General features: G+C 36.7%; 1 pseudogene; it reads left to right on the forward strand.

The window, feature by feature from the left end:
* The first annotated feature begins 4,966 nt into the window (after window positions 1–4,966).
* The window catches only part of LOC113890326, an 80,832-nt pseudogene continuing 71,145 nt past the window's right edge, over window positions 4,967–14,653 (forward strand).

Consider the following 14,653-nt stretch of genomic DNA (forward strand, 5'->3'; position numbering starts at 1 on the left):
GTATTGATAGTAATTTTAATTTCAGGTATCACATGTAAATGTAAGCAACCAGCATAAAAAGTTTTTAAAGTTATGGGAATTATTTCTGATGTTAGTTTATATTGGGGAGAACAATACAAAAGGGAATCAAGACAATATAAAAACTTCCTGAGAATCTAAAAAATGTGGTGATTTAAACAGTAAATTAGCTTAAGGTACTACTACCCAGATCCCAGTCTATGATGGGGGGAATAGTGAGGAGAAAGACCAAGTAATAGAATGTGTAATGTATTTATCAAAATGAAGCACACTTGATAAAGTTTTAATGGACACATATATCATGTTGCTTCAAATGAGTTGTATTCAATCCCTACTTGCAAATGTCTTTAGAGAATCCTAAATACAGTTCATCTCAAGTTATGGTATCATTTATGTTAACAATGGAAAAAATAATGAAAAAGAGGGTTTTTAAAATTTTATTCCCATATAAGAAATTAAAGACCTAAAAAGTATCTGAATTGTGTCACTAGTTATGAAGGTAGCTATTAATTTTTTTCATGGATATTTTAAAGGTCTTTAAGAAGTTGTTTTTGTTATTTAGTCACTAAGTCGTGTCTGATTCTTTATGACCCCAGGGACTGCAGCATGCCAGGCTTCTCTGTCGTCCACTATCTCCTGAGGTTTCCTCATATTCATGTCCATTGAGTTGGTGATGCTATCTATTTCATCCTCTGCCACCCCCTTTTCCTTTTGCCATGAGCATCAGGGTCTTTTCCAATGAGTTGGCTCTTCATTTCAAGTGACCAGAGTTTTGGAGCTTCAGCTTCAGCAACAGTGCTTCCAATGAAAATTCAGGATTGCTTTCCTTTAGGATTGATTGGTTTGATTTCCTTGCAGTCCAAGGACTCTTGAGTCTTCAACACCACAGTTCAGAAGCATCAATTCTTCGGCTCTCAGTCTTCTTTACGGTCCAACTCACATCTGTACATGACTACTGGAAAAACCATAGCTTTGGCTATACAGACCTTTGTTGGCAAAGTGATGGCTTTGCTTTTTAATAAAGTGTCTAGGTTTGTCATAGCTTTCCTTCCAAGGAGCAAGTGCCTTTTAATTTCATGGCTGTCGCCACTGTCTGCAGTGATTTTGGAGTCCAAGAAAATAAAGTCTTTAAGAAATAGAAATGACCAAACATGTAGAATAGTTTTAATTAACAATAATTAGAAAGTATCTTCTATTTTCTTAAGAAAGAAGAAATGTTACAGTAAAAATCCTAGCAAATGCCTTTTAATTTCATGGCTGTTGCCACTGTCTACAGTGATTTTGGAGTCCAAGAAAATAAAGTCTTTAAGAAATGGAAATGACCAAACATGTAGAATAGTTTTAATTAACAATAATTAGAAAGTATCTTCTATTTTCTTAAGAAAGAAGAAATGTTACAGTAAAAATCCTAGTGAACTTTATTTTTTGTTGGGTTCTGGGCTGCTGGCAAGAGACAGTCAGCTATTCAAATGGTAAGGCTTCTGTTTTCTCTTAGAAATGAGACAAGAACTGTATATCCAGGGAAAGGGTCAGAAACCTTTACTTTGTGAGTCACACTGTTTTTATTACTTGTATTTGTCAATTTCTCTTTTGTTCTTAAATAGTAAAGTGTTTTTTGAAATTCTCCAACAGCATTATGGAGCATTCATGGAGAGGTTTTTTGTTTTTGTTTTGTTATTATTGTTTTTGCAACGTTAGTGTTAAAAAAAAAAGAAAGAGTAACTCCCTACTCCCAAGGGATAAAAGTAAAGTAACAGTGGTAATCAAAGTTAGAGACTCCCAAAGGAGAGGCAAACTCAGAAGAGACACAGAGTCAGAGCTACTTGGTCACCACCCTTTTCTTCCTTAGGAACCCTTCGTCAAGCTCTATGAAGATAATTTCAAGAGCAAGATTGTTAAAGTTCAGAACACATGAGTTCTGTAGTGACCGTAGCAGGTACTTTTGGAGGCATCTGCTCAGCCTCATTCCCTTCTCTGAGAATCGCTTCTGTCACCAGAGAAGTCTCTGTAGCCATGTTGATTTGTCTTTACCTAGATCATCCATAAAATTATGGATAGACCATGATAGAACAGGTCCAAGTTTAGAATAGAATACTCTACTGGAAATAGAATATTGAAATGCTGGTCAATTGGTGGCTCTAGAGTGGGAAGTGTTAGGTCCTAGTGCTAGAAAGACTATTTTCTGCCATGTGTCCAAAGATGCAGAAAAAGCTGCTGTTTGGAAAGAGAAAAGTCCTTCCTCTTTGTCACTTGCTGTATAATGGTTATCAATACATACCTAGTCTTTGTCTTCATGGGGCTTGTAGTTTAAAGAGACATAATAACAAAGAAGGTGATTTCAGAGTCCTTAAACACAGGTCAGTTGATTCTTTCCCAAGTACTTTATACTTATTCTGAGGTCTCACTGGTGAGTAAATGTCAACTGGACAAAAAAAAAAAAAAATTAATATGTAGCCATTCATTTGCCTGTTGCAAAAAAGGTGTTCTATGTTTACATAATTCAAGTGAAATATACTCTATAATTGGCAAACCATCTGGTAGTTAGTATATAGATTTCTGTTAACTTTTTGTTCTTTTGGAATGTATAAAGTATTCTGTAATGCATTTTAATAATTAAAAATTAAAATTTTCTAGACCAAGAAACTATTGGAGACTAAAGAACTTTTATGTGGGTTACAGCTCCTAATGTATACTGTGTTAGAAGTTAAAAACTGAAGTTTTTAAAGTACAAGTATATACAAATTCACGTTTCATTGTCTATCAGAGTGATGACCTCTTCCCATGAACTTAGCCTCTGAAAAACTCCACCTTACATCTGTGGGAGAATAAAAGTGAAAAAGATGAGTCAACACCTTAATATCATTATGAAAATAGGTTTGACCTTGCTGACCACCTGAACCACACTTTGTGAACTGCTCTTCTAACCTGTGAAGCTACTTCTGATGATTCTGAATTAGTACAATTTCTCTGAATGCGAATATGGATGTGTGATCTCTGTATTTCCGGAGTTTAAGCTCTACAACCACATCAAAATAATTACAAACTTCTGTAGTTTTCAAGTGGAACATTGATGTGGTACATGAAGAATGTATCCTTTTCAAAATAGAAAAGGAGTATAGGTATGAAAAAAGAATTATGTAAAACATGACCGTTTTGCTAGTGGCACTTCCTCAAGAAGAAAACTTCGGCAACTGCAAAATGTCAATAAAAGTGAATGGACACAAAGAATGCAACATCAGTCATACCAAGCATTTTAAAGTGTTTGGGAGCTGGACAACAGGGAATTGGCTTTTCTTACCATCATTTCTTTAGCACCCAGCTACTATTAAGTCATGTGCATCTACTGTCTAAATTAGAGTAAAGCTAAACTTTTAACAGACAACACTGTGATTTAAAAAACACTAAAATGTATTACTCCCTCACACACATGAAATCCAAATTTTCAGAATGGCTATGCTCCATAAGGTCATCCAGAAATCCAGGGGCTTTCTATTTTACTGCTCTACTATCCTCTGTGGCATTATTTTCAATTGCATGGTTGAAGCTGGGTCAAGCAACTCCATGATCTACCTTGTAGGAAGGAAAAAAGAGCATGAAGGATGATATGTACTTTGTTTTAAGGCCCAGATTCAAAAGTAGCACACATCATTTGTTTCCTTTCCATTATGAGAATGTAGGTACTTGACCACACAGCCTAAAACGAGGCTGAGACTTGTGCTGTCTGGCTAGTCATGGGTCAACCCTTTTACTGAAGAAGAGGAATTTGGATTTTGGTTGACAATTCACAGTATCCATTACATAGAATTTATAGTCAGCAAAGTGTTCTATTTCTCAAGCTTTAAAATGGAAGCTCCAGATCTGTAACTATCAGATTCTTTAGTCACTGAGTGACTACATTGTGTCATAGAGTAAACATACATTGTGTCAGTTTAAAAAAAAAAAAAACAATTTTTTTTTTCACAGTCATGGCAAGCGTTGTTGTTCAGTTGCTAAGTTGTGTCTGACTCTTTGAGATCCCACGGACTGCAGCACACCAGGCTTCTCTGTCCTTCACTATCTCCCGGATTTTGCTCAACTCCTGTCCATTGAGTCAGTGATGCTGTCCAACCATCTCATCTTGTCATCCCTTCTCCTCCTGCAGACATTACTATGTTAAAACACTTATTTCTTAAAACACTCCCTCTTAATCTGAGCTTTCTTAGAATCCAGCCACCGTTCTGTGAGAAGCCAAAGCCTCATGGAGAGGCTGTATGTAAATATTCTGGTCGACAGTCCCAGCTAAGCCCAACCTTCAAATCATCTCAGCCCAGGCCCCAAACAGGTGAGTGAAGAACCATTTTGGTAACGAATCTTGTCTCAGCAATTTCAGCCCCTGTTTGTTCAAGTCACCAAATGTTAGAATCATTTTATTTGAGGCCATAAACATTATGGGAAGAGACAATCCCTGCTATATTCTGTCCAAATTTCTGAATTTATAATTTGTGAGCATAATAGAATTGTTTGTTTCAGGGGTTGGGAGCAATAGGTATATTGGGTTGGCCAAAAAGTCCATTTTGTTTTTTCTGTAAGACAATTCTAGTTGCAGGAGATTTCTTGCTGAATGATGCTCTATGGTCAGATAGACCAGTTGGAGTTAATAGTGATCAAATGGAGACATTAGTTGAGAACAATCAATGTTACATCACCTGGGAGATAGCCGACATACTCAAAATATTCAAATCAAGTGATGAAAATCACTTGAACCAGCTTGGTTTTGTTAATCACTCTGATGCTTGTGTTCCACATAAGGTAAGCCAAAAAAACCGTTGGAACCTTATTTTTGCATGTGATTCTCTACTGAAATGTAATAAAAATGTTCCATTTTTTCAAACAAATTGTGATGGGCAATGAAAAGTGGATACTGTACAATAATGTGGAATGGAAGAGTTCATGGAGCAAATGAACCACCATGAAGCACACCAAAGGCCAGTCTTCATCCAAAGAAGATGATGATGTGTATATGGTGAGATTGGAATGGAGTCCTCTATTATGAGATCCTCTGGAAAACCAAATTATTCATTCCAACAGGTACTGCTCCCAGTTAGACCAACTGAAGGCAGCACTCAATGAAAAGCATCTGGAATTAGTCAAAAATGCATAATCTTCCTTCAGGATAATATAAGACTGCATGTGTCTTTGATGACCAGGCAAAAACTTACAGCTTGACTGGGAAGTTATGATTCATTTGCCCTATTCACCAGATGTTGCACCTTTGGATATCCATTTGTTTTGGTCTTTACAAAATTCTTTTAATGGAAAAAATTTTCAATTTCCTGGAAGACTGGAAAAGGCACCTGTAACAGTTCTTTGCTTAAAAACCTTTGGGAACATGGAGTTATGAAGTTACCTGAAAAATGGCATAAGGTAGTGTAATAAAATGGTGAATCCATTGTTCCATAAAGTTCTTAGTGAAAATGAAAAATGTGTCTTTTTATTTTTACTTAAAAAAAATCAAAGGATATTTTTGACCAACTCAATACATGGCAATAGATAGTTGGAGCATACATTCCAAGCTGGATATTTAGATAAGCCTTCTTCTCAAACTTGCCATTGATAGATTTTTTCTGAAATATTTAAATACATTCTCTAATCAGTTAAAAACAAAATTTAACTTGTATATAACACATTCACTTTCTCAACAACTTTTTGAAGTATCTACAACTTACTGGGTTTATATTTATAAGCCACACACCTTAGGATCCTATTATACTCATGTTTCCCAAGTAGATTTTTAGCTTCTTGAGTGAAAAAAATATATATCAGACTTCTGTAATCACAACAGCATCTAGTATATGTAAAGCTCATGTGTAGAAAGTACTTTATAAGAACTTCTTTGATAAGAATTTTTAAAATTTAGAAGTGAATGTACCCATTCCTCATGTTCGTATCTATAGTTTATTCAGGTATGGCTGAAGAGATGTGTATTTTCTAATTAAAAATAAGAACTGCTAGTTATAAGTACTTATGAAATATAAAAATGACTTTAAAATACATCACTCTGTAAAGATTCTTATGAAGTGTTTCCTATTAAAGATGCTATTTTGGAAAAGAATATTATACTCATTTGCATATTTATTTTTATATGTTGGCAATTCACATGATTTGTATATTGCTTTTACAGTTTAACTGTAAGCTTCTCGCCAAATGAAAAAATTTTATTTTTAAAATATCACCACACACATATACGCAAGTAGTTTGAATGGTGTAAAATATAATATCCACATTTCAATTGCTTTACTGTGTTGCCTATCACAACTAGAGCTTCCTAAAATTTTCCTTTATTAGAACAAAATGTGGTTGATTCAAATACCATGCTTCAGCTGCCTTCATCATTTGAATGAGATAAGCTCTCAGCAAGATGTATTCAAGAAACTGTGGTTCAAACTGTGTTATCCTGCTATAAAGCAATCTGCTAAACATTTCTGAAGCAATTTAGACAGCTGTGACTTAGTTGCAAACAATGTGGGCACTTAATCTATTGACTTGAAATTGGGGCTGCAGAGAAGATATTCAAAGATTTTCTTATGAGTTCATCTGTGGCATAGAAAAACACTTCCTATTTTTCACATGCTAAGAATGGAAAGCTCTTCAGAGCTATCTATATTAAAACAAAGAATGAAAATGACTGACCTAATAAATGAGAATTTTTTTAAGTTTTTAGTAATGGGTATATAATCATACAACCTATTTTGGGTATAAACATATTTTATGGGCTTTCACTCAAAGGAACATAAGTTTTTTAAAGTTTTTTTTCCAGATTATGTTTGTTTTAGTATAAATACTTCTTAAATAGTGGTAAATGGCTTACCTATATTATCAATATCCATTTGCACTGTTTTCTTTTGCTGATAAAATCTGTGCTTGGAGTAATTCACCTAAGAAATGCATGCCTTCCTGACTTGAAACACTTCTCATAAATACTTCTTTGTACTAAAACAGTTAATAAAATATTACATTAATCATTTCCATTATAACTTTTGATACTGATCAAACAGTATTAAAATTTTAAATTCATTATAATATATTCATCAGTATATGAATAAAGACAAAGGAACATAGATACATAGAGGAGATACATGCTGCTGCTGCTGCTAAGTCGCTTCAGTTGTGTCCAACTCTGTGCGACCCCATAGACAGCAGCCCTCCAGGCTCCCCCATCCCTGGGATTCTCCAGGCAAGAACACTGGAGTGGGTTGCCATTTCCTTCTCCAATGCATGAAAGTGAAAAGTGAAAGTGAAGTCGCTCAGTCATATCCGACTGTTGGCGACCCCATGGACTGCAGCCTACCAGGCTCCTCCTTCCATGGGATTTTCCAGGCAAGAGTACTGGAGTGGGGTGCCATTGCCTTCTCCAAGAGGAGATACATAATAGGAAATAAATGCTCACTTGTTACTTTCTTCAGTTATTTTAATAGATACTATTTATGTTATGCCCATATGTTATAGCTCACAGTGTAGACATTGTTTGCATATAACTGTATAATGATAAAATTCTGTTATATTTAACAAAACCAGCAGATAAAATTTTCTCATTTTCAACTTCTCAGTTTGGCATTGAGTATAGTTAACAGAAAAATAAAGCAAATAATTTTTTACAGCCTGTTGATTATTTAGCAGATCTTGCATTACTTCAAATGTTCATTTTTGAACTGTCATTCCAAAACTATTAACCTTCTAATGCATTTTTCTCCTCCCACTGGCTTCTGATATAGATTAACAATGCTGGTAATGACAGCTCTAAGTGAATCATTTTTCATTAACACCTGTTTTCCTTGCCCTACGTACCAAGTGAAAGCTGATTTCAATTCAGGCTTTCTCTTATCCCTTAAATGCTGAAAGAAATTTAAATTTCTTAGCTGTAATAATACATTCAATTCATTGTTTTTCTTTGAAAAGTAAATGAGGCCAGGAGCTATAAAAATTTTTGTGAAAAACGAAGCTAAAATATATTAAATATGTAATGTGTTACCAGTATGCACTGCATACAGAACATCTTTGGCTAAGGCAGTGTTAATGGATGAAAGATAGGACATTCCTGAGAAAGATCTGAAGTGTGATAGTCAGGGTTTTCTACATATTCATTCTTTCTACACGTGCTGAGATATCAATGTATCTCTTTGATGGAGGTAGCTTGTAGAAAAATGGTAGTTATATCTATAAGTGGCAAAATATGTTTTCCAACATACCATCATTTTCCCCCTGACACAGACCCCCTGCTCTCCGCTACTCACCTCCTTCTTTACCTCACATGGTTAGAAATTACTCACAATAGATTGGTGAAGACAGACATGCAGAATAAGTGTAATATCCCACAGTTACAGCATCAATTCAATTCAGGGTCTGGATCTTTTTGTCCATATATATACTTTAATCATGAACTCCTTATTACCAAATTCAGACTTAAATTGAAGAAAGTAGGGAAAACCACTAGACCATTCAGGTATGACCTAAATCAAATCCCTTATGATTATACAGTGGAAGTGAGAAATAGAGTTAAGGGCCTAGATCTGATAGAGTGCCTGATGAACTATGGAATGAGGTTCGTGACATTGTACAGGAGACAGGGATCAAGACCATCCCCATGGAAAAGAAATGCAAAAAAGCAAAATGGCTGTCTGGGGAGGCCTTGCAAATAGCTGTGAAAAGAAGAGAAGTGAAAAGCAAAGGAGAAAAGGAAAGATATAAGCATCTGAATGCAGAGTTCCAAAGAATAGCAAGAAGAGATAAGAAAGTCTTCCTCAGTGATCAATGCAAAGAAATAGAGGAAAACAACAGAATGGGAAAGACTAGAGATCTCTTCAAGAAAATTAAAGATACCAAGGGAACATTTATTGCAAAGATGGGCTCGATAAAGGACAGAAATGGTATGGACCTAACAGAAGCAGAAGATATTAAGAAGAGGTGGCAAGAATACACAGAAGAACTGTAAAGAAAAGATCTTCACGACCCAGATAATCACGATGGTGTGATCACTCACCTAGAGCCAGACATTCTGGAATGTGAAGTCAAGTGGGCCTCAGAAAGCATCACTACAAACAAAGCTAGTGGAGGTGATGGAATTCCAGTAGAGTTATTTCAAATCCTGAAAGATGATGCTGTGAAAGTGTTGCACTCTATATGCCAGCAAATTTGGAAAACTCAGCAGTGGCCACAGGACTGGAAAAGATCAGTTTTCATGCCAATCCCAAAGAAAGGGAATGCCAAAGAATGCTCAAACTACTGCACAATTGCACTCATCTCACACGCTAGTAAAGTAATGTTCAAAATTCTCCAAGCCAGGCTTCAGCAATATGTGAACCGTGAACTTCCAGATGTTCAAGGTGGATTTAGAAAAGGCAGAAGAACCAGAGATCAAATTTCCAACATCCACTGGATTATTGAAAAAGCAAGAGAGTTCCATAAAAACATCTAATTCTGCTTTATTAACTATGCCAAAGCCTTTGACTGTGTGGATCACAACAAACTGTGGAAAATTCCTAAAGAGATGGGATTACCAGACCACCTGACCTGCCTCTTGAGAAACCTGTATGCAGGTCAGGAAACAACAGTTAGAACTGGACCTGGAACAACGCACTGGTTCCAAATAGGAAAAGGAGTATGTCAAGGCTGTCTATTGTCACCCTGCTTATTTAACTTATATGCAGAGTACATCATGAGAAATGCTGGACTGGAAGAAGGACAAGCTGGAATCAAGATTGCCAGGAGAAATATCAATAACCTCAGATAGGCAGATGACACCACCCATATGGCAGAAAGTGAAGAGGAACTAAAAAGCCTCTTGATGAAAGTGAAAGAGGAGAGTGAAAAAGTGGGCTTAAAGCTCAACATTCAGAAAACGAAGATCATGGCATCTTGTCCCATCACTTCATGGGAAATAGATGGGGAAACAGTGGAAACAGTGTCAGACTTTATTTTGGGGGGCTCCAAAATCACTGCAGATGGTGACTGCAGCCATGAAATTAAGATGCTTACTCCTTGGAAGGAAAGTTATGACCAACCTAGATAGCATATTGAAAAGCAGAGACATTACTTTGCCAACAAAGGTACGTCTAGTCAAAGCTATGGTTTTTCCTGTGGTCATGTATGGATGTGAGAGTTAGACTGTGAAGAAGGCTGAGTGCTGAAGAATTGATGCTTTTGAACTGTGCTGTTGGAGAAGACACTTGAGAGTCCCTTGGATTGCAAGGAGATCCAACCGGTCCATTCTGAAGGAGATCAGCCCTGGGATTTCTTTGGAAGGAATGATGCTAAAGCTGAAACTCCAGTACTTTGGCCACCTCATGTAAAGAGTTGACTCATTGGAAAAGACCCTGATGCTGGGAGGGATTGGGGGCAGGAGGAGAAGGGGACAACAGAGGATGAGATGGCTGGATGGCATCACTGACTCGATGGACTTGAGTCTGGGTGAACTCCGGGAGTTGGTGATGGACAGGGAGGTCTGGTGTGCTGCGATTCATGGGGTTGCAAAGAGCGACTGAGCGACTGAACTGAACTGTTATACTTTAAGAATCTAGAATTCTAAAGTGTTTTGTACCTAACCCAACTAGGAGAATAACTCTAACTTTAAAATTTCCAAAAGAAAATAATCCGCCTTTTCCCCATGAATTGCAATCTTAAAATTCTTCCTTTGGTCAAATCTATACATTTTTTTCAAATTTACATCAGTTCACCACTCTCAACTTGTCAAATAGAGTATCTGAATAGATAGCAAAATAGAATAATTATGTTTACATTTAGCAATTGAAAGCAAAAAGATTTACAGATATATGTATATATTAGAATTAAATTAATTGGATGACTTATTCAACTCTCTGTCCATCAATTGTCAACTTGTTACTTGTGACCCAAATTCAATTTCCTTAAATATCAAAAGAATGTATTAGAGTCCCATTTGCTTCTTAATTTGAATTAGCCTGTGAATGCGATCAATATGACCAGCCAACCTAGAGAAAAGAAAATTCTTCCTTTTCATTTTAGACAGAGTTTAAGATCTGAGTTCTAGCTTTAGTTCAAATTGCTCCTACAATTTTATTGTTATTGTTTTCACCTGACTGTGTTGGCACTATTTTGTATTTCTCTGCATGACTATATTGGCATCTGTTTAATTGAGTCACAAAGAGTAAACAGTAAAGAATAAAGAAGCAAAGAGGTTAAAACAACAGTAGAACTTGAAGTTAAATAAAACACACATTCAATTTTACCTCTCTCCAGAGGACCTATACTAGCTCTAAGTGTAACTCTTGAGAGTGAATCGAAGCTTCCTTTTGTGCCTACCTGTTTACCTTGGTACTTTTTGTACCTAACCGTCACAAACAACAAGATATAATACGTATGTGTTATGTGAATATGTGTATTTGCATGGCTTGAATAGATTTCTTATGACAATAATAAACATTTATGCCAAGTACTATCCTATTTTTCCAGTTTTCTTCTTGTAATGAATGTCTAGTTTCATACTATGTAGTTGGAAAAGATACTTGATATGACTTTAACCTTCTTAAATTTATGAAGTCTTGTTTTGTGGCATGCCATTTGATCTATTCTGGACAAAATTTCATTTACACTTGCAAAAAATCTGTATTCTGTTTTGGTGTAGAATATTCTACATATACCCATTAAGTTTGTCTGATCTGTGTGTTGTCTAAGGCCAGTGTTTCCTGATTGATTTTCTGTCTGGATGGCCCATCCTTTGATGTAAGTGAGGTGTCAAAATCCCCTACTATTAATATATTACTGCCATTCTCTCCCTTTATGTCTGTATTTGTTTTATTTATTCAGGTGCTCCTATGTTGGGTACATATGCATTTCCAAGTATTTTATCTTCTTGTTGGCTTGAACCCTTTACATTATTTAATGTCTTTCTTTGTCTCTTGTTAGGAGAGACAAATATTTGTGTTTTGTCTAAGTATTGGTACCCCAGTTTTATTTCCATTCATATTTATTTGTATTTGCATGAAATATCTTTTTCCATCCCTTCACTAATCTGTATATGTGTGTCTTTAAATCTGAAGTGAGTCTCTTGTGGTAAACATATATATGGATCTTGTTTTTTTCTTATCTATTCAGCCATCCTATATCCTTTGATTAAAGCATGTAGCCTATTTACATTTAAAGTAACTATTGATAAGTATGTACATGTCATCCTTTTGTGAGTTATTTTCTAGGGTTTTTTTTTTTTTTTTTTTTTGTAGTTCTCTGTTCCTTTCTTGGAGGAGGCAATGGCGACCCACTCCAGTACTCTTGCCTGGAATATCCCATGGACGGAGGAGCCTGGTGGGCTACAGTCCATGGGGTCTCAAAGAGTCGGACACGACTGAGCGACTTCACTTTCACTTTTCACTTTCATGCATTGGAGAAGGAAATGGCAACCCACTCCAGTGTTCTTGCCTGGAGAATCCCAGGGACGGGGGAGCCTGGTGGGCTGCCGTCTATGGGGTCGCACAGAGTCAGACACGACTGAAGCGACTTAGCAGCAGCAGCAGCAGCAGCAGTTCCTTTCTTATTCTCTTGTGATTTGATAATGTTCTTTAGTGTTATTAATATGTTTGCATTCCTTTCTATTTTTTGTGTGTCCATTACAGGTTTTTGGTTCATGATTAACATGTGGGTCATATGTAACAACCTATGTATGTAGGGTCTGTTTTGATAGTCACTCAAGTTTGAGTATGTTCTAAAAGCACTTGCCTTATGTTTTTATATCATATTTTGCATCTTTTAATTTTATATAACACTCAGTTATTTTTGATATAGATGATTTTTTACTGCTTTTGTCTTTTAACCTTAATGTTAGCTTTGTAGGTGGTTGATTCACTACCTTTAGTTTATGTTTGCCTTTACCAGTGAATTTTTTTTTTCATAATTTTCTTGTTTCTAGTTATGGATTTTTCTTTTTCTTTTAAACAAGTCCTTTTAATATCTCTTAAAAGGCCATTTTAGTGGTGACAGACTCCTTTAGCTTTTGCTTGTCTGTAAACTCTTTATCTCTCCTTCAATTCTGATGATAACCTTGGTAGAGTGTTCTTATTTGTAAGTTTTTTTCAGTACTTTCAATGTATAATGTATAATCCCTTCTTGCCTGTAAAGTCAATACTGAAAAGTTGGCTGATAGTTTTATGGGAGTTCCTTTGTACGTATCTAGTTATTTTTCTCTTGCTGCTGTTAAGATTCTCTATTTTATTTTTAACTCTAATATGCCTTGGTGTGAGTCTCTTTCATTTCATCTTATTTGTAACTCTCTTTGCTTTCTGGACTTGGATGTCTATTTTCTTTGCCAGGTGAGGGAAATTTTCAGCCATTATTTCTTTAAGTGGATTTTGTATATCTTTCTTTTCTCCTTCTGGGACCGCTATCATGAAAATGTTAGCATGCTTGATATTGTCCCAGGGGTCCCTTAAACTACACTCGTTTTTTAAACTCTTTTTTCTTTTTGCTGTTCTGATTGGGTGATTTCCGTTACCCTGTCTTCCAGATCTCAGTCCACTCTTCTGCCTCCTCTAATCTGCTGATGATTCCCTCTAGTGTATTTTTCACTTTAGTTATCATATTCTTCAGTTATGATTGGTTCTTTTTAATATTTTCTGTTTGTTGACACTTTCACTGACTTCTCTCAAATTTGGTGAGTGTCTTTATGACTATTTCTTTGACCTTTTCCCTGGTAGATTGTTTACCCTCATTTCTTTAGTTCCTTTTCAGAGGTTTTGTCCTATTTTTCCCTTTGGAAGGTATTCTGTTGTCTCCTCGTTTTTACCTAACTCTCCATGTTTGTTTCGATGTATTAGGTAAGTCAGCTAAGTCTCCTAGTCTTGAAAGAGTGGCCTAATGTAGGAAGTGTTCAGTGGGGCCAGTGGAACTATCCCCAGCCCCCCGTCCCCATAGCTAGGTGCTCTAGGGGTATCCCCTGTATGTGCTGCATGTATTTCACTGTTGTGTTTAGGCTGTGACTGCTGTGGGATTGCTGGTGGGTGAGTTTGCCCCTGAGTTGGCTGGCTGAGAGGCCTGGCTATGACTATTATGGGCACACTAATGTGCAGGACTTGTCCCCAGCATGACTGGCTGTGATGTCCAGCTATAGCTGTTGTGAGCACAGTGATGTGTGGGCTGGACCCCCCCAGCGCAGGAGCCATTTTGGGGGGATACTGCTGGTGCAGGCCAGTGCTGCCCACCAAGTGGGGAGGGGTGGGAACCATTTTGGACGGGCCTCCTAGGGCAGGCCTATTGGGCAGGGCTGGTCCTCAGAAGAATGCCTGGGCAAGGTGCATGATGTTAGCAAGGTTGATAGAGAGTGACAAAAATGGTAGCTACCAGCTCTGTACCAGCTAGATGGAAGGAGAGTTTAATAGAAAATATGGTGCCTTGAATGCTTCCATACCTGGAGAGAGTTCCATCAGATCCCTTCCCTCTGGCACATGCTCTAAAATTAAAATCTGAATTTTCTTTTCATATGACCCTTGTGCTTTCCAAGCTGCTACCTCTCTGCTGGGACTTGGAGTAAGTAAGTTTTTATGCAAGTCTCTTCAGGAGTGGAGTCTTGGTTTCCCACAGCCCTCCTCCTCTCCCAGAGGTAAGCCCCACTGTTTTTTTAAAAGCTAGGTGTAAT

Source organism: Bos indicus x Bos taurus, chromosome 3, assembly GCF_003369695.1.
Source record: "Bos indicus x Bos taurus breed Angus x Brahman F1 hybrid chromosome 3, Bos_hybrid_MaternalHap_v2.0, whole genome shotgun sequence".
NCBI lineage: Eukaryota > Metazoa > Chordata > Mammalia > Artiodactyla > Bovidae > Bos > Bos indicus x Bos taurus.